This window comes from Miscanthus floridulus, chromosome 13, assembly GCF_019320115.1.
Source record: "Miscanthus floridulus cultivar M001 chromosome 13, ASM1932011v1, whole genome shotgun sequence".
Lineage (NCBI taxonomy): Eukaryota > Viridiplantae > Streptophyta > Magnoliopsida > Poales > Poaceae > Miscanthus > Miscanthus floridulus.
Genome location: NC_089592.1, coordinates 69,710,242 through 69,729,287, shown reverse-complemented (window position 1 = coordinate 69,729,287; position 19,046 = coordinate 69,710,242). Strand labels below are relative to the sequence as shown.

The window sequence follows — 19,046 nt, the reverse complement described above, 5'->3', positions numbered from 1 at the left end:
TCTAGTTAATGTAATTTTATTTGCTGAATTTATAGTATTTTACTAAAGTGTCTTTAATAAGAATTAAAAGCATGTGATATATATGAATGTTGCCTTTACTTAATATTCGAAGAAATATTGGTGATTGACATTGTTCGAATCTGGCTCATCCTCCTATATTCGATACAAATTTATTTGTGCTTGTAACTGAGACAAATTCATATTAGTATTGGTACCCGATATTATTCATATCTTATTCCGATTCAGAAAAATATATATGAAGACAAATTCGGTGTAAGTAACATTTGTACACATTGGATCCGATTCAGGGGGCGGCCGGCGGCGGTAGAACGAACAGCAATGCAGGATGAGAGCAAATCCTATCCGCAGACAAATTTCGCTCACATCCTTTCGTTACGACCTGCGTGCGAGGGCGGATCAGCGGAGAGAACAAAAAAAAAAAGGAAAATGAAGCGAGAGACGCCAACGCAAGAGCTGACGATGAATGGACGCCACACACCAGCACACCACCCCTCGCGTTGCCGTTGCCCCCCACCTCCTACTCGGTGACCCAGCCAGAGATCTCTGCCGCGGGGCCCGCCCGCCCGCCCCCTTCCGGACGCCGACGGGCAATGGCCGCCCTCACCACTATATAATCCCGCCTCCCCGTTTCCCAACCGGCCTCTAGCTACAGCAGCGCATTCACTCGCTCCTCCGGCCGTCGTCGTTACCCAAGCAGACCTCGGCTCATCTCCGCGCCTCCTCCTCTGTCCAAGGCAGGAGGCAACAGCTTAGGCGGCTGCGGCGGCTGCAATGGTGGACGTGGACCGCCGGATGGCCGGCCTCAGCCTCACCCCGGCGGCGCACGCGGCGGGGCTGCGCCGCCTGTCCACGCGCGCCGCGGCGGGGCCTTCCTCCTCGGCGTCCGCCTCCCCGCGGCAGCACGGGCTGCACTCCTTCGCCCCGCTGGCCGCCGCGTTGCTGGACCACCTCCGGGCCTGCCCCGGGGTGGCCGCCGTGCTGCCGGGCCTTACGGAGCTGGAGCTGGCGCGCGCCGAGGCCGAGCTGGGGTTCGCCTTCCCGCCCGACCTCCGCGCCGTCCTCGCCGCGGGCCTCCCGTCGGGGCCTGGGTTCCCCGACTGGCGCTCCCGCTCCGGGCTCCGCTCCGCGTTCGACCTCCCCATCGCGGCGGCGTCGCTGCAGATCGCGCGCGGAGCGCTGTGGCCGCGATGCTGGGGCGCGCGCCCCGCCGACCCGGACCGCGCGCTAAGGCTCGCGCGCTCCGCCATCCGACGCGCGCCGCTGCTCGTCCCGCTCTTCGACCGATGCTTCCTTCCCTGCCGCCCCTGCCTCGCGGGCAACCCGGTGTTCTTCGTCACCGACGACCGCGTTCTCTGCGTCGGCCTCGACATCCTCCACTTCTTCACCCGCGACGCCTGCTTCCAGCCGCTGGACCCGCGATCAGCGCCGCCGCCGTCGGTGGCGCCGCTGTCGCAGCAGCAGCACGCCGCCGCCGCCACGCCGTGCACGCGCCGCAGCCTCGACGCGGCCTGCGGCGGCAAGGCGCCGCGGTGGATCGAGTTCTGGAGCGACGCAGGCGTCCGACCGCCGCCGCCGCGACTCGTCGTCCTCGGAGGCGTCCACCGCGTCGTCGCGGTCCTCTGGGTGCGCGTCGCCGCCGCCTCCCGCGGCGGCGGCCAGGCGGAGGTCCAGGAACCCGCACTGGGTGGACAGCTACCTTGACCGGCTGGGCCACGTGCTGAGGCAGGGCGGGTGGAGGGACACGGAGGTGACGGAGATGGTCGATGTGGCGGCCTCCGGGGAGGTGTTCGACGGCGAGGAGGCGTCAGCGGCGGCCCCCGCCGCGGTGGACTCTGACGCGGTGCTCGACGCGCTGCTGCTCAAGGCCGACCGGTGCTCCGACTCGCTCCGGCGCGCCGGGTGGAGCTCCGAGGACGTGTCGGACGCGCTCGGGCTGAACCTCCGCCGGTGCAAGGAGCGGCCGCGCCCCGCCGTGCAGGTGCCGCCGGAGATCGTCGTCAAGGTCGAGCGGCTCGCACAGTCGGTGGGGGCGCGCCCCTGACTGAGACTGACTGACCGACTACCTCCCGCCGCCGTCGCCGCTGGAGGCACTTGCCGCCGGTGGCTGCCATTTTCTTTTCTTAGATTAGAGAAACGCTGCTCTTTTTCTTGACTTTTTCACTATACAAGAAAAGAATACTTGTACTTTAATCAAGTAGTAAAAACTGTACGAAAAGTTAACCCCACGATCATGTCCATGCGGGGATGCTTGGAAGTCAGTAGGAGTACTACTAACGGCTACCTACATTGACTGACGTTGAAAGCAAAGTCATGTACCCTCCACATCGTAGGAGTATCTTCATGATGCAGAACTAACGGTACCGGATAAATAAAAGAGGTAAAAATACAGCAATATCATGGTAGTAGTTTACAGCAGGGATTTTTTTTAATCTGGACACTGTAGCATGTTTCGCTGGGATTTTTGTAATCTGGATACTATAGCATATTTCGTTTGTATTTGACAAACTTTGTCTGATCATGGACTAACTAGGCTCAAAAGATTCGTCTCGTGATTTACAACCAAACTGTGCAATTAATTATTTTTTTACCTACATTTAATGTTCCATACATGCGTCCAAAAATTAATATGATGGAGAGAGAGTGAAAAAACTTGAAATTTAGGGGTGATCTAAACCAGGCCCAGATATTCATGTTCAATTGAACGAGGAAGAAACCCGTGCGCCGGGCCCGTACTCGGCTACTCGCAGTAGTAGTGGTTTGGTTTTTCCAATCTTTTGATAAGAAAAACTGTACTTTTTGTCCATTCTTTGGGTGTCAAGGTAGATCTCATCTGCCGACTCATTTCCAGTAGCAAACGATCAGATTCCAGCCTTCCAGATATCGGGCTGCCGTACCAGTATAATTTTGTGAGAGATCTAGTATAAGGCGCAGCTTTCACCATTTCACCCCCCCTCCCCTTGTTTAATCACCCGTCACGATTTGTGCTCATCTCATGATTTTACCGTCTTTCTTTTCAACCCTTGGCTTTTGAAGCCATGAGTGAAATTGTTGGTGGGGTAATGCTCGTGCAGTCATGCATGCACTTCTGTTTTGCGTGTTTGGCCACAGGGAAAAGAGCAGCCATGTTCCGATGCCGTGCGGGCCGCAGAGGCAAAGCGAGCGCACGCACACGCGCGCGGCCGGCCAGGCCGGCCTCGGGAGCCACGCCACGCGGTCGTGTCCCTGTCCGGCGCCCGCCCTGCTCCTCCACTGCCGCTGCCGCCTGTGCCTGTGCGGCGGCTGGCGGCTGCGCGCGTGCAGGGCGCCAGGGCGCAGCGCGTTCCCACCGCGCTAGCCTCCATGTCATGTGAGGGCTGAGAGCGACAGGTTTGGGGCCGGCGTTGGGGACTGCGGCCAGGGCGCCCCCTCGATTCCAATGCGGCGGCGTGCGCGCTGCTGGCTGCTGCCCTGTGCCGCGCGGCGTCGCGGAAAGCGGAGCCACGGCCTGTGGCGGAACAGCGACGCGTGACAGAGCCCCCGGGCGCTCTCCTCTCAGGCTCTCACGCGTGTGTCCGGCGTGCCTGGCGTCCTCCAGCGCCGGCCGTGGCTGCTCGTCGTCGTGTCGCGACCGTTGGTTAGATTTGAAATGGTTGGCAAAAGGCTGAGCGCAGCGGCCAGCGGCAGACTCCTAGTTCTCCACCAAAGCTGCCAACTTTTTGATGGAAGCAGGGGGGACGGTGACATGCACGCAGCACGCTGGTACAGTACTTCGCTGTGACCATTGGTCGGACCTGGGAGAATTTGAACTCGGGAGGTGCGGCGCGGTAAAGCAGAGGTGAAGGCGCAGCTTTCACTAGCGTTAAACTGGCCCGTTTGGATTGTTTTAGATTTTATTACTCAGTCCATTTTTTTTATTTGACGGAGTGACTGGTAAAATAAATCCTATCTCATCGGAAAATATTAGATTCTAAAACGGATTTTGAAATCCAAGAAAAAGATTTTAAAGATCTCAAAATCTTGGAACCTACCCTCTCCATTCCATAATAAATGTCGTTTTTTACTTTCAGACATTCAGTTTGACCATTCATCTTAATTTTATAGACAAACGGATAAATTGGATGTCTAAAAATAAAATAAAAAGTCACTTATCTTGGGACATAGGGGTAGACAACAGTGGACGCTGAATTCACAGAATCGATCTCCGTCGAATCCAAACGACACCTAAGATTAACACAACTTGGTTTACGGCGGCCGCAACTTGGGATTAAAAGTAAAAAGCAGCGTAGTAATCTTTTAATATGTTCTTTTTTTGACGTGCCGATGCTGGACAAAGTATATTACAGCTACTCTTGTAGCTTCAACATCGTGTCCAGCGTTCCACTTCGTACTGTCCGCCACAACGGGAGTTTGTTATTACTCTTGCATGCACACTATCCTTTATGCAAACGGTGCTGCTAATTTTCAAGTAAAAAATTTCATGTACCAAACTTCACTGTCAATGAGATTAATTGACCAGTCAGGCAGTCAAGAGACAGAGTACTGAAGGTTCATCATAGTTCACGCAAGCCCAACCACAGATTGGCGAGAGGAGTGGACAATCTTATATTGTTGTTACTAGCCCATGCAATCCGCGACGAACAAGAACGAGGATAAACACATTGCATGCGCAGCAAAAATGGTGAAATGAAGACAAATCTATCTGGGGTATCCTCCCTAAAAACTTTGTAGCATCGGCTCATTGGGATCAATGGTATAAGCCGTCTGAAGCTGTTTTGTTGTGAGAGAAAAATACTGTAGATTCTAGAAAGGCCCCTTGTAGCTCCCCGTGTAGGCGACTACAACCCTAGCTGCCACTGTGCCCTCCTACCCCTTCCATGGCCCTCGTTGTCACTAGAGGGAGCAGCCAGATGCTCGCACTGCTCCCAAAGAAGAGGCGAGAGGGGGAGGTCTAATAAACCCATTTGATGGCCATGACTACGTAGGAGACGACATGGGGTGAGTGGTGACCTGAGCGGCGTGGCATGGCTTCCTTGATTGTGGCTCCTGCGGCATCATGTTGGCCGCTTGGGTAGTCTTGAAATTGAAAGCCAAAGTACAAATCCATAATGTCACAAGAAGAATAGAACGAGGTGATATAACTTAAGCTAAGGTTTTAACTAAATATATATTAAAGATCCAAGAGGTGCAATGCAAAGGATTAAACAAACAAGATTAATTGGTCAATTTATCATGATTGGATAGAGATTAAAGATTATCTAAAAGGTGTTTTAGGGTAAAAAAGGATAACATGAATCCACAATAGATTCTACAAGATGATTCAAAATTTAAATTTAGAAGAGGACTGAAGAATTGAACAATTTGTGAGAGAGTTAGGTAGTGGTTTTGATGAGGAATGAAGCTCACCAAAAGGAAACTAAATGTTAGATTGATTTGCCATCGACAAAAATTGCACCCAGGCATTGTACAGTAGGAGAAAAAAAGAAGAGGAGAGCAGACAACAATACCTTTAAGCCAAGGAAACAATCGCCGATAGCTATATGAAATTTGTGTCAGATGCAATTGGCGCCCATAGATAAAGGGATGATACAATGAGACGGAAACAAAACTATCTGTAAAAATTATTTTAAGGAAGAAAAAAAATCAAATGTTACAGTAGAAAAACGCTAGCTATCAATGCTATTGTACCATAAGACTTTAGACCATGCTACGGCTTGATGAGCTACTATAGAAAATATGAGCATCTCTAACAGGAGCCGTCAAATAAGAGACCCTACTTTTGATTTTAGGGCTTTCTCTACACTTTTTAGGATCAATTGTTTTTTCATCTACTCCAACAGGAAACTTCGAATAGGGCCCTCAAATTCGTTCTAGTGGACACTTGCATATGGAACTGACTTGTGATTCGACCACACCCTCCATCCTTCCAATCGATTGAGCTATATATGGAGGCACGAGAGAGGAGGAGGAGCATCGGACAGAGCACGGGGAGGTCCAATCGACGACACAGGGAAGAGAGCTGCAGAGGGGTCGAGTGCCTCGACGGGGTGAGAGGAGCCGCTAGGCCTCGCTGGGACAGGACGAGCACCGATGAACTAGGGACGGGTGCCTGGGAGGAGACCACGCCTGGACGAGGGGCGTGGCCTCACTAGGGGAGTCGCGCATAAGGAGGAGAATAGGACAACGATGCAAAATCATGTTGCAAGCCTATATTTCAAATGTTTCGGTTATTTCAGATGTAGGTTTCAAGTGTTTCATACATATGTTGCAAAAGTATATCAGGATGATGCCTATGTTGCAATGGCTATACACGCATATTTCAAGTGTATGTTCCAAATGTTTCATATGTTCTAGACAAATGTTGCAAGTGTTCTTTCTTGTTGCAAAGTAGATCTTGATGTTGCATATATACATGCATGTTGCAGGCTTATGTTTCAAGTGTTTTCAAGTGTTTCATACGTATGTTTGCATGTGTTTCATCTGAATGTTGCATGTGTTTGCAATGTTTTTCAAGTGTTTTTCAGGCGTTTTCGCAAGTGTTTCATACGCTTGTTTCAAATGTTTTTTTTTTTGTCTTTTTGGTACGTTGCAACTGTTACATCTGAAGCTTTTTTAAGGCAGTTAGATTATAGTGCCCGCCTCGGTTAATCATTAACCGAGGTGGTTGCTGGCCTGGCTGTCCTGCCTCGAATAACCGAGGCGGGCAACCAGGTCGCCCGGCTCCGAGGCCATTTTGGAAACGTCTCGTAAACGATTTTCTATAGTAGTGTGGGATGCGTGTGGGAAGCGGTCGGCGGCGCGAACGACGTCTAGGGCGGTGCTAGCGACGTCCGGCCATCCGGAGGGTGGTGTGAGTCCACTGCTGGTGCGCTCACTCGACCCACTAGGTGCCCGCTAGCTCCCTGTGCGGGCATCGTCCAGTTGCGATCCGGGCGCTAGCAAGTCCAAATTTTTTTTGAGACGAACATAGTTGTTCAACTCTTTTTTTTGGTGCTGTAGCACCAAATTTTTTTCTATTGGAGACGACATAGTTGTTCAACTCTTTTTTTTTAGACGAACATAGTTGTTCAACTCTATGAGTTCCTCAACCATGCCTATACGAAGTAAATGCACTGGACTTAATCCCTTGCCGTTCGCAAGGATGTGTGAACCATCGTGTTAGTTGGCAGTATCATGCACGCATATGATGCATCACGATGATTGCACGTTAGATCGAAACTGGGTTCTGTTCTAATAACCTCTCCATCCATAAAAAATACGATTCTAATATAGTATCAATTTAAGTATCTTAAATTTAACTAACTAACTATATATAAAAACATCAATATTTATAATCTCAAATAAATATTTGTTTCAGAAAAATAATCTCGAATAAATATTATTAAATTTGTCATAAGATATACTTTCATGATATATAATATTCATTGGCGCTATCAATATATATATATATATATATATATAGGGAGAGGCTATTCAGTAGCCGGCTACAAAATAAGTTATTCTGTAGCCACCTCCATTTACCATAATTTTATACACTAATTTACGATAATGCTAATACATATTTACGATAGTTGGGTTACTATAACACATGGAGATATTTACCGTAACGTTATAATAAACCACTTAGTAAATTAACATAGTAATTATCGTAACTCAAAGTGGCTACATAATAAGTTATTTTGTAGCCAGCTACAGGATAGTAGTTATATATATATATATATATATATATATATATATATATATATATATATATATATATATATATATATATTATTTGATCAAACTTCAGATACTTTACCTAAAAACATATTAAAATTGTTTTTTTCCTGGACCTAAAGTATTAACAAAGAACTTGCACGCTTACCTTTCCGAAGACAAAAATCTAGCTCATGCACGATGCATGCCCCGTCGCATGAAGTAGGCCTTTCTCTAGTAAAAGAATACCGCTCTCATGTACTAGAGGTTGGGGTGCGACTTCGAGTCCGCGGGCCCCGGCATGTCACACCAGAAACGTTTGCGCAAACGATAGATCGACCCATTGCACGCACATGGCTCATGGCTGTAGTGACCAATGTCCAATGCAACTCCGATCAGACACACTCGAATGTCGAATCCAGACCAGATAACAGCTCGCCAATCCAGGTGACGTTTGGATGAGCCTTGGGTTTGGGAAAGGGATACGCCGTGGTTTTAAAATCAATGGGTTAGGGATTGGGATGTACTCACCATATCTAATTCTCTCTATTAACACTAGTACTCCCTCCGTCCAAAAAAGAATGCAACTACGAGATTCATGCCAGTCAAACTAGTTCAAATTTGACTATGTTTATAGTAAATAGTATTAATGTTTATGTCTCTAAATAAATTTATTATGAAAATATATCCTATAACGAATTCAATTATACTTATTTTGTATCATGAATGTTAGTACTTTTTAAAAATAAACTTAGTCAAAGTTCAAACTGTTTGACTTCTAAAAAAACGAGAATTGCATTTTTTTTATGGAGAGAGTACTACTGCATCCTTTACAAAGAGCATTTATTATATTATGGAACATAAATAATAAGTGATTACGCCTTAAGGAGTAACAAAAATTGTATCAATTTCCCATGTTTGGAAACGGTTAGATCTGGAAACGGGATACAAAACTTAAATGGTGAAAATACCCCTTTCAAATATAAAAGGAAATATATACCAACATTATTCCCTCCCTCGTGTCTCTGTTCCATCGTCTAGAACTAGTACAAGACTAAGAACTAGTAAACCATACCAAGTTTCAAAATTAACAGGAAATCTAAACGGGGCATGTACAAGACTAGAACTAGTAAACCATACTAAGTTTTAGTCACATATATTGTCGGTGCGAAAAGTGATCAACAAGTAAATATTTATAATTTTGCCGTGTGTTGTGATCAGATGTGGCCTATCACTCAATGACACAAGATTTATACTGGTTCAGGCAACATGTCCTATGTCCAGTTTCAGCCGGTCGGTGACTTTATTCCTGAGTCCAGGTGCTCAAAGTTTGCTGTGGGGTTACAACCGAGTAGGAATGAGAAGGAGGGTGTAAGAGGTCCGGCCAAACTCCGATCCGAGTGGCCGAGAGTGACGGATGCTCTAACGTGCGCTAAATATTGGAGCGTATGCTCTGTGTAGCTGTCAAGTTCTAGAGCTATTGAGTTGTTCGAGTCCTCAGGTCGTCGAGTCCTTGAGTTGTCTAGCCCTTTCTTTTTTTCGAGAGAGCTTTTATGAGAGAGCTCATCCCCTTTTATAGTTTGAAGGGGATGGCCTTACAAGTCAGAGAAAGAGAGAGTGTGTATACGTATGCTACCTAGTCTTGTTGCCCATGCTGTCAGGTACGAGATGGTTATCGGCGTCCACAATACTATTTATGTTCAGACACATCTGGCAGGCTCTACCGTGTTCGCCTGGTACGGCAAACGTTGGTGCCTACAATACTATTTGTGTTCTGACGCGTCTGGAAGATTGTATAGTGCCCGTCTAGTATGGCCTGGTGACACCGTCCTGCAGGTGCGTAGGGCATGACAGGGTATGGTCCTCGGTATTGTGGTTGACTTGACCGCCTTACCTTATCTGCTCCGCCTGATCCCTGGGCCCTCACCGAGCGGGCGTCCCTGGTCAGTCATTCCTAGTCGGTCCCGACCGTGTCGGTCGAAAAAGAGCAGCAAGCAGAGGTCTGGCATATCCTCGGTCGGAGCCGGACTACGGTCCCACCTTGGCCAGGCCTTTCGGTCGGGGACCAAATCATTGTCCCAGCCTATCATTATGTACCCGGGCCGACCTACGCGCGCGTTGTCGCTGCGCCGCCTGCTGGGCCGGATTTTACAGGGAAGCGGGTTCATTGGGGACCCCGGGTTTATAAACCCGATATATATAATAGTAATATATATTTCACAAATATTAACCAAAAGAAAATTGCACATCTATTATCTTAAATTTAACTCTACGACTACCAATGAGATCATAGGCAATTCCATAAAAGAATAATAGTGATCGTTAATTACTAGATAAAAGTATAACACTGCATGATTATGGATTGCGGATTACCTGCTGCTTCTGGTGGCCTGACCGCCTGACGGAAATCTATAGAAGGCAATTTGGACGGCAGGTCAGCAGCCGGCGCCCAGCGGTGTCAATTTAGGGCAGCGGTGGTGACATGGCGTGGCGTCTCACGTTTGGCCTCCCACTCCAACCGTACCGTCGTGGCGATGTCTGCCAACCGGTGAAGCAGTCAAGCAGAAGAGAAGACAGACAGTTGAATAGGCAAGAAATGAAGGAAGTCAGGAAGTCTCGATGCTTTGTAGGCGAGAAACGAAGGAAGGCCCGACGCTTCATATTCAGTCGATGAAGGGAGCAGCAGCAATTACATGTTTGTGCTAATGGGCTGCTTCTTATTGAACCTCAAATACACTTATACACAGTATACACATGTTTGGAATGAATGGGAGCAGCCTAATTAACAGCATACATGCATGGATATCTCCTTACAACTAAAAAGAACAAAGCGTGGATACTTTTTGGTGCGACATTCTACGTGGGTCCATCGTCCTGCCCTCCCCGTGCGATCCCACCATCACCAATTATGACTATTCCCCATGTGATCCCACCATCCCCGTATGACTATTCCCTTATCCTCGCTCGCGCCCTCGCTCCACGCGCGGCCGGCCACAGTCATCTGCATCCGCCACGCCCCCATCGTCGCCCTTAGCTCGCCACATCGCCGTTCCATGCCACCCCTTCCCCCACCCCATGGATCGGGCGGCGCCCCCAACCACGCGACCTCCCCCCACCCCGACGCGCGGCCATGGTGGCCCTCCCCCACCCCAACGACTACAGCGGTGACCTTCCCTCACCGTGACGGATGGGGCAACAGGAGTCGACGAGCCGACGGCGAGCGTCGTTGAGGCCGGTCGCCGGGGTACAAGAACTAGCCCAAGACGCCGCCGGTGGTCACACGGGACGTGGATCCCGCGGTGGCCATGCGGCCGCACATGCTCGAGATACCGAGCAGTGGAGTGTGCGCCGCCGCGACATCAGGATCTGCGTGCTGACGGGGATGGCCGCCGTCGCCGATGTCTCACTCCGCCACCCGGGACAAATAGGAGCCCTTCTGCTTCCTCTTTGCCACATTAGAAGGTGAGTCATGCGTGGTTGTATTTTCAATTTGTGCTCAGTGTACGATTAGTCACCGATTTAATATCCTTCAGTCCTCAAGTGAATCTCTCAATATATGAGTGTCGAGTTTCATTCGTTTTCAGTGTTTTCAATTTCAGAGATTCAGTTATTATGAATAGTGTTTTTATTTTGTGCCTTTTCAATTTCAGAAATTACCTCAAATTGAAGCCCTATGCTTTTTATAAAAAAATCAAGGTATCCTGATCCCTAATTGTTAGAATTGGATTACATTTTTGTTCTGCATTGCACGTATTGTAATTCAACAATGCATATGTTTACTTCCACATGCCATTTGTAGTTGGTTGATTTTGTCAGTTATGAAGAACTCAGATTCATTTTTAAATTCTTGGGTTAACAAAGACAACTACTTGATACTTTACATATTGCCTTCAGAGTATGACTCACGGGTTATGGTATTGGAAGTAGATGAGAAACCTATAGAGGATTACAATGACATTGGAGGACTTGGGAAACATGTAATTTATTTTGTACAATTGATGCATAGACTGTTAAAGCGACACTATGGTTGAGTTTATACATTGCCAGCAGTAAAATGATGTTCTATTGTTACACAGATTCAAGAGCTTGTGGAAGCAATAGTGTTGCCAATGACACACAAAGATCGATTTCAGAAATTGGGCATTCATCCCCCAAAGGTGTTCTTTTGCATGGACCACCACAAACTAATGCCATAGTTCTAAAATTGGCTGCCCACAACTTATCCCGATAGGTAATTAAATTTATGAAATCAATATTTGTAACATCCCATTATTTTAATTTGAAATATACTAAAATATCATACAAATGCTAGGGCTCCTAAAACTAACCATTTTAGCATTTCACTTTTTTCAGTTGGCCTGATAAACAACTTGCTGTTTACAGAATTCATGCGGTGTGATTCTACACTGCAAACTCACTCTTTTCTTTTTGGTTATGTATTCTACATATTTAGTATCTCCATGCTGAGTGGTAATTGATGTTATATAGGATGATTATTAGCATCAGATTAGGATATATATTATTTGTCTGTAGTCAATTAATTTATACTTTTTTTGTTTTATTCTGCAGTGAAGTTAGCGGCGATAGAGAAGTGCAAAGGACAATGTTGGAATTGTTGAACCAGCTTGATGTATTTAGCAGCGATGAGAGGATAAAAGTCAGCATTGAACCTTCAACTTAATAGTTATTACGGTCTTGTTGCTTCACCAGTCGACGTCCCTCTTTTTAGTCTCTAACTAATCTTGGATCCACATTGTGTTGGTCTTTGTCACAAGGTTTGCACCTTTGCAGAAATGTGGCGTGTGAAGTACATGTTTGTAGAAATGCCAAACCACTGAAGCTTACATACATATAGGTATGTGTGCTTGTCATTCAGTCTTAGTGTGTAGTATTTTTCCTATTGTATTTTATTTCGTCGATCACCATTGATGGATATGATGCAGTATTTTCTTGCCTTTTTGGTACATAGCATCTTTATATGCTCAAGTATGCTACCTATAGATATTTGCCATTGCTACATCAGTTCAAAGTGTAAAATTATGTGGTTGTCTAGACTGCTAACTTATTAGAATGTTTGGTTAATTTCACTGTCTTATATGAAGCAGATGAATATGAGCATGTATTTGTCTTCTGCTGGATTGTCAGAAACGTTAAGGAAAACCAACACATAGAGAAAGTGTGCTATGAAGAAGGCATAAACTCAAGTCCTGCTGCAATCTGCATCCTCTATCAGGTAGGCAAATTGTGTCAAGCTTAACACTATGCCGTTTGATATTGCACCTCTAAGTAACATATTCTGGGGTAATCTCCTGTAGAATGTTTAACCAAGAAAGGGGAGATGGCTTCAAGGTGCTCTGTCCTAAAATTTCTATCGTCTTTGAATTAATAAGTGTCGGTGCAGAAAGTGACCAATAAATAAATATTTATAGTTTTGTCGTACGTTGTGATCGGAGGTGGTCTAGCACTCAATGACACAAGGTTTATACTGGTTCAGGCAACGTGCCCTACATCCAGTTTGAGTCGATCGGTGACTTTATTCCTAAGCCCAGGTGCTCGAAGTTTGTAGTGGGATTACAAACGAGAAGGAGAAAGATGGGGAGTACAAGAGGTCCGGTCGAAAGGGCCGAGAGCGACAGGAGCTCCGCTATGAGCTAAGTGTTCAAGCGTGTGCTTGAGGTGCGAACCTGGCGGTTCTGTGGTTGTGAGCTAGTGAACTTGATCGGTCTAATAAGTCTGGAAGCACTTGAATAGACCTGGATTAACTGAGTCTCTTAGGAGAGAGCGCATCCCCTTTTATAGATGAAGGGGATGGCCTTACAAGTGAGAGGGAGAGAGTATGTATGCTTCTAAACCATGCTGCCCACGCTGGCGGGTACAGGACGATGGTAGGCGCCCACAATACTGTTGGATGCCGGATGCACGTGGGAGGCTGCGTCGTTTTGTTTAGGTATGGCAGATGTCGGTACCTGCTATATTGTTGATGCCCAGAGGCAAGTGAGGGGTCTTACCATGTTCACTTGGTATGGTAAATGTCGGCGCCCACAACACTGTCGATGCCTAGAGGCATGTGGGGGGAGCCTTATCGTATGTAAGTTAATGGCGCCCACAATACTGTAGGGAAAATATCGGCGCCTACAACATTGTTTGTGTCAGGGCGGTTTGTCGACACAGAATTTTGTCCCGTGCCGAGGACACACGCAGCAAGCCAGAAGGGTCCGCTCGATGGAGCAGATCCACCTAGCTTCAGCTCAGGGGTGGTCGATCCTACACAATCCTCCTGAGGCGTGCCAGTCAATTTGACCCTGCAATTGACAAGGAGAGAAAGTTCATTAGTAATTAAGAGTGGAACTTGCCGGTGTTGCCAGACAGTTCTAAAAGTACGGCTATGAGAGCCGATATGGAAGGAAATTGGCTAAATAGCCGATCCCAGTATATTCATGAGAAGAAGTCAGTTAGAGCTCATGGGGTCGTATGAAGAAGAATCAGTTATCATTCAGAATAAATATCATTTAAGCAAATATTAATCAATGGCAATAAGATATTGATGATGATTGGTTTATGTTGAGCCATTGATTATAAGTAACCGAACTCCTATTTATGTAAAGAAACAATTTAACACCACTCAACCATCTAATAAAGTTAAATCTAATGAACATGTTAGATCTCATCTATCGCCATGACCAGTGGGGCATGAGGCAGAATCATGCAGGCCGTAGAAACAATAATAGACTCGACGACCCTAACTCATTACTAATATCAGTGGGGCATGAGGCAGAATCATGCAGGCCATAATACAATAACAAGATCATGGGGCTAACACATCTTTCAACTTATCTCTACTTCAACAATCTTGTGATATGAACTGTTCGTGAAAGCATTCGATATTGGCTAAACAACCGATTCAGGCATAGCGCACAGTTAAGGTCATGCCTTCTTAGGAACAGATCTATCAACTAACGATCCCCACTCCATGGTGCCAACAGTGGGGTGAGAGGTAGAATCCCACAGGCCATGATGACGGGCCATGGAACAGTTCTCATTAACCAATAGATCTACTCAAGATCAAACATGCCTTAACCACACGCTATGCACGATTAAGATTGATATAAAACAACCAATAAAAACATAACTCATCGTTTAAGATGTAGATTAGATTAGTTTAAGATTAGCAAACGATGAGTTAAATAAGATATAAGGCCGATCTAGATTAATCTCAATCGGGCAGAGTGATATTACTGTAATTAGATAAACAATAAAAGCAATAAGCAATATTGGTAACTTAATGAATCTACCAAAGACTATCATTCAAAGGTAGAGCCGATAACTTGACCTTGATCTAATTCAAGCAGTGGGGTGTGAGGCAGAATCACACAGACCATACTTGAATTAGGCAAGAGTCAACAACTAGCTTATTCCAGAGCCACAGTGGGGGTCGACCGAATCGATGTAGCCATACGAACAGAGGTATAAACCATGACGGTACTTACAACAAGCAGTGGTGGTCAACCAGATCAATGCAGCTATACTTGCTGAAGAACTCGCCGAGATCTACTTTACTCCTACTCCTAAGGGGTGGCCAGAGCCAAAAAAAAGTAATTGACTTGTATTTGATTGATTGGTTCCTTCTTACAATAGCTGGGGTTTGGTATTTATACCCGGAGCCTAAACATGAATCCTATTTGAGCATGATTTGTTACAGACTTTGGCATAAAAAATGAAAATATTCCTAATTTAAGATAACTTGGACTCTAATCTTTCCCTTTTTGTAGAATCCAACATGTTTTTGTCCTAGCATTGATCGTAGCCTTGTCGTTATCTGCTGGCGCTGTCCAAAGAAAGCCGATTCCTAGATTTCACGTCTGAATCAGCTGTTTCTAATCCGCCCACAACTGATCCCTTGATGATACGATCCTGGGAGCTTCTGGGTCTCTGTGACTCTTCTTCTAAATTTTGGTGTAAACACATGCCCTCTAATTTTGGGACAAAAGAAATTTTGTTCCAAAATTACCATGTCCGCGCTCCCGATAGGCCCGTAGTCACGAGTAAGGAATTTTGGGGTCTACTATTCATCGTCGTCCATATCAAATCATGAGCCCATGTTTCAAAACTTTTTCAGAGCATTATTGCTCCACAGGCGTTTGGACTCATCCTTCCAAGCCGGCTATAAAATGGCTATCCGACCCTGGTGGGAGCAAATTCAACAATTCAACCATGTTTTGCTTTTATTTGCTTCCTCGGGTGTCTCCTATTCCGCTGGATCCTCCATGGTTTATCCCTTTGCTATGCAGATCTTGAGCGGTTAGAAGAATTCTTGTGCATGGGGTTATTGTGTCACTTATTCTAGCATTTCGTTGAGCAAGAAGTCCAACCATCGCGGTTAGAAGAATTCTTATGATATCACCTGAGTCTTCTCTCCATGCTCACAAAGCTGTTTTAGTGTTTTGTGAAGGCTAGAATATGTGGACATCTTCCCCTTGTTTGTTCCATCAAATGCCTATCGGGAAAGCCACAAGTTTCTTTCCAGCGGTTTCTCAGTCACTGAGGAATTAGCTAGGTATCTGTTAGGTAGGCGGCTCTTCCCTTTCTCTTGCACAATCTTATCAATGGGCCGATGTGACTTGGTTCACAATGACCCTCGGCCTTATGGGGATCCAGACTCCCTTCAATCCAAAGAGGCCTTGGTGGGTAGATCTGTGGCAGAACCTTCTAAGTTATAGGGCCCACATGCACCTGTCACTGTCCGACGACCTTTGACATTTATGCATATGTTTCCAATAACTTAAAAAGACTGTCGGGTGTCCTCGGGGAACCCCGAATCATCCACGATTTCTGAGCAGGATCACGTTACAGAGTCATTGCAGTATTACAACATTTATTCAAATATCAAAACCAGAGTAAAAACAGCGGAAGTCTTACAATAACATAGTTTACAAACAGTTGTTTCAAACCTTACAAACTAGGTTCCATAATTATTACAAACCATAGTAGTAGTAGAGTGGCATAACTAACATATACTTAACACACAAAATAAACATCCTGCCCAAGGATCACACATTTAATTCTCATCGTCAGAACGAACGATAGTCATGCAGCACGATCCAAAACAGATCTGCTCATGAGGCTCACCTGCAACAAGGGGTCAACGAACCCTGAGTACAAAGGTACTCAACAAGACTTATCCGAAATCTTAACTGATAAACTCAGTAATGCAGGCTCAGGGATTCAAGGTATAGCTTTAACAATGATCAAAGTTCTTTTGCGTAAAAGCTCTTTTAACAACATTCTTTATATAGAAAACTTCTCGAGAATTATATACAAAGCTGACACGATCCTGCACTGAGATCATGAAACTTCATATCCAACATCTTCACAAGCCTTATTCAAGTTCTGGTTATTAATTCTACGATGATGAACAGTGAGTTGAGTCTCCATAACCGAGGAGCAACGACGATTCGAACCGATTAACACCCAGCTGGGAATTCCAGACCACACGACATATGCGGGTCCCCGACTCACATATATCAACCTACCCTTGGATCCTCTAAAACAAGAACGGGTCTGCGCCACCCGAGAATACAGCACACCTCAAATCCGGCCACATTCCAGCCACGAGGGTACACGCTATTCCCGCCATCTCTCCACTCCCAGTGCACGAGTAGCCATTCTCTTAATAGAATTTCCAAGTTCAGGCTTACCGGAGTATGTGGTTAGTACTACAAATTCTCACCTCATGCAATTCAACAACGGACGAGCCTTAATCGACACAGGCGGAAAGAACCCGCTCACAAGACATCCATGTCTTGTGGCTCACACACACCTAGTCCGCCCGGTCTAGATTTATTACTCCACATTCCCATATCACATGTTAACATAGTTAACCAGTGTTCCATTTGTAACTTGCGGGTGGCAGGTAGTCACCCGACTTTCATCGTTCTACGCATAGCTAAGCAAGACTAGGCATATACGAGTTTAAAACTGGTAATATGGTAAATATGGAATAACAAGGGTGGTAATGCAACAATTAGGCTTTTACTTAACTCCTAATCACTTAATGCAGTAACAGAAAGCAAAAGCGAAATTAATTTATAAAACACAAGGTAGGGTTGTATGCATCCGGGGCTTGCCTTCGTTGACGGAAAAGTCCGGTTCCTGCGACGTTACACAAGTATTCGACCCGACCTCAACAGACGGATTAACCTCTTCAACAGCTTGATTAACTACCACGTTTTCACCTTCGTTCACTACACGTAATAACAATGCCATGTTTAACATGATGCGGAATTCGAAACATGATGCTCGATGAGGGATGAAAAATTAATAATTTGAATACAACTTTCCTTCGCGGTACAGTTGCAAGTCAAACAAACTAATTCTTTTTCGTAAACACATACATCAACTGCCAAGGATCATTAACAACAAATGACCCAAGGTCATCACTCAATCCAAAATTCCAAACAAAACCTAAATCACTAAAGGTTACTATTTGCTTTTATGAATTAATTATTTAATTCAAAATTATGAAATAAATCAACTTATTCTAATTGAGCCCAAAATTTTAGTACATGTTCATTACATGTTAACTAAGTGGCAAAACAAATTTCATAATTTTTGGATAAATAAATAAGCCTAGAAAAATCCTGGAAATCCATTTATGAATAAATTGAGCAATTTTTATCACATTTAAAACTTACTGAAAAACACTATTTCATATTTTTCTTAAATACTATACATCTCAGAGAAGTCACACAAAAATTTTCATAATTTTTGGAGCTCTAAATAAATCTACACAAAAATAACAAAAACAGACACTATTCATTCAAATCTGAAAATAGAAAAATCCATTTGAACGCTGAGTCACTGACATCGGACCCCACCTGTCATCATCTACCTCCCGCGTGTTGACTACGACGACGACGGCGCTGACCGGCGCAAACTCACCGACGGTGAGTCCAAAGGCGACGGTCAAGGTACCAAAATGACCACATCATCACGGCGCATCGACTGAAGGCACTAGCTAGACGAATTACTACGAGTTACGAGCTTGGCGTCGGCCATGGCGGATGCGGTGGCTCGGCGACGTTACGCCGGCGAAACGAAGCCGAAAACGGGGAAACAGAGGGCATGGGAAGATCCAGTAGCTCACCACGAACACGTTCAAGCAAGAATTAAGGCCGGAGAAGCAACGGTGAAGCGGGGCGGCGTTCACAGCGATCACGGCGGTGCGAGCAATAACGACGGCGGTGTTCCAGTGGCTGTGGTGGACAAAACGAGCAATCAACAAGATATTAAGCACCACGGCATCACGGAGAAGCTGAAACAATGCTTCCCGAGATCAGAAGCTCACCGTAGAGTAC

The 19,046-nt window shown here is 45.8% G+C and overlaps 1 pseudogene; it reads left to right on the top strand.

The window, feature by feature from the left end:
• The first annotated feature begins 297 nt into the window (after positions 1 to 297).
• On the top strand, positions 298 to 2,439 carry LOC136501583 (uncharacterized; annotated as a pseudogene).
• The last annotated feature ends 16,607 nt before the right edge of the window (positions 2,440 to 19,046 follow it).